We start from the raw sequence: 2,500 nt of genomic DNA on the forward strand, positions 1-2,500 counted from the left end.
AGTGTGCATGATACGCTGCAGTCTGCTCTTGTCCTTGGCAGTGGCAGCAGCGTACCAGACGGTTATGGAGGAGGTGAGGATGGATTCAATGATCGCTGTATAGAATTGCACCATCATTGTCTTTGGCAGGTTGCATTTCTTCAGCTGCCGTCGAAAGTACATCCTCTGTTGAGCTCTCTTGGCGAGGGAGCTGATGTTCAGTTCCCACTTGAGGTCCCGGCAGAGAATAGTGCCCAGGAAGCGGAAGGACTCCACAATTTTGACTGCGGAGTCTAACAGGGTGATGGCGGTGAGTGGGGCTGTATTCTTCCTGAAGTCCACAACCATCTCAACTGTCCTTAGAGCATTTAGCTCTAAGTTGTTCTGGCTACACCAGGTCACCAGGTTGTCAGCTTCCCACCTATAGTCAGACTCATCCCCACCAGAGATCAGCCCAATGAGGGTGGTGTCGTCCGACAAACTTCAAGAGTTTGACGGACAGATGATTGGAGGCGCAGCTGTTGGTATACAGGGAGAAGAGCAGTGGGCAAAGGACGCAGCCCTGAGGAGTTCCCGTGCTGATGGACCTGGAGTCAGAGACTTCTGTTCCCGGCTTAACGCACTGCTTCCTGTCAGAGAGGAAGTCTGTGATCCACCTGCAGGTGGAGTAGGGCACGTTCAGCTGGAAGAGCTTGTCCTGAAGCAGGGCAGGGATGATGGTGTTGAAGGCAGAGCTGAAGTCCACAAACAGGATCCTGGCGTAGGATGCTGGGGCGTCCACATGCTGTAGGGTGAAGTGGAGGGCCATGTTAACTGCGTCGTCCACAGACCTGTTGGCTCTGTAGGCAAACTGAAGGGGGTCCAGGAGAGGGTCTGTGATGGCTTTGAGGTGTGCCAGGAGCAGGCGCTCAAAAGACTTCATTACCACAGATGTAAGGGCGACCGGTCTGTAATCATTTAGTCCTGTTGGCCTTAGCTTTTTGGGCACAGCGATGATGGTGGAGGACTTGAGACAGGCTGGTACATGGCATGTCTCCAGGGAGGTGTTAAAGATGTTGGTGAACACCGGAGACAGCTGGTCAGCGCAGTGCCTGAGGGTGGCTGGAGAGACAGAGTCCGGCCCGGCTGCTTTGCGTGGATTCTGCCTCTTGAAAAGCCCATTAACTTCTCCCTCCTGAAAGGAGAGAGTCGTTTCTGTAGTATGGGTGGGGGATGGGGCCTCTTGGGTGGGAAGGGGTGGTTCAGGACAGTCCAATTGTCTTTCAAATCTACGGTAGAACTCGTTCAGGTCGTTGGCTAGGCGGGAGTCGTTAGTGGTGTGGGGCGCTCTGGGTTTGTAGTTGGTGATGTGCCTGAGCCCTTTGGCAGACAGAAGCAGCGTCGTTAGTAGAGAACTGGTGTTTTAGTGTCTCTGAGTACAGTCGTTTAGCCTCTCTCACCGCTTTGCTAAACCTGTTCTTCGACTCCTTGAATCTGTCTCTATCCCCACTCCTAAACGCTTCCTCCTTCTCCAACCTCAACCTTTTGAGCTTTGCTGAGAACCAGGGCTTGTTGTTGTTAAAGTTCACCCTGGTACGTGTTGGGATACAGCAGTCCTCACAGAAGCTGATGTACACAGCCTCTGTGAGTTCATCCAGACTATTGGTAGCAGTCGTGAACATATCCCAGTCAGTACAGTCTAAGCACGCCCGCAAATCTTCCACAGCCTCACTGGTCCACTGTTTAGATGTCCTCACAGCAGGTTTACAGAGTTTTAGTTGCTGCCTGTATGCACGAATCAGGTGGACCAAGGGAGTTCTGTGCGAGCCGAACAGCCCCGTGACCCACAAGAGAAACATCCCCGCCAAATTCGAGCGTTTGACGGGGTCTATCCGTGAAAAAATATTCACGTTTTTGAGTGCACATGCATTTCTGCTGCAAATGCCTCTGGAAGTTTCATGCCGTTCGTATGCCAATTGTGGCAACACGAAAATGACCCGTTTTCCCATTCCGAGGGATTTCTGTGCGACCCTAACAGCCCCGTGAGCCACAAGAGACACATCCCCGCCAATTTCTAGCGTTTCACGGGGTCTATCCGTGAAAAATATAGACGTTTTTGAGTGCACATGCATTTCTGCTGCAGATGCCTCTGGAAGTTTCATGCCGTTCGTACGCAATGTGGCAACACGAAAATGACCCCTTTTCCCATTCCGAGGGATTTCTGTGCGACCCTAACTAACAGCGCCCGTGAGCCACAAGAGAGACATCCCCGCCAATTTATAGCGTTTCACGGGGTCTATCCGTGAAAAATATAGACGTTTTTGAGTGCACATGCATTCCTGCTGCAAATGCCTCTGGAAGTTTCATGCCGTTCCTATGCAATGTGGCCACACAAAAATGACCCGTTTTCCCATTCCGAGGCATTTCTGTGCGACCCTAACAGCCCCGTGAGCCACAAGAGAGACATCCCCGCCAACTTCTAGCGTTTGACGGGGTCTATGCGTGAAAAATATTAAAATTTTTGAGTGCACGTGCCTTTCTG

Source organism: Petromyzon marinus, unplaced genomic scaffold (assembly GCF_048934315.1).
Source record: "Petromyzon marinus isolate PM22_M1 ecotype Great Lakes invasive population unplaced genomic scaffold, UKy_Petmar_22M1.pri1.0 PM_G_Scaffold_26, whole genome shotgun sequence".
NCBI classification, from domain to species: Eukaryota; Metazoa; Chordata; class Hyperoartia; order Petromyzontiformes; family Petromyzontidae; genus Petromyzon; species Petromyzon marinus.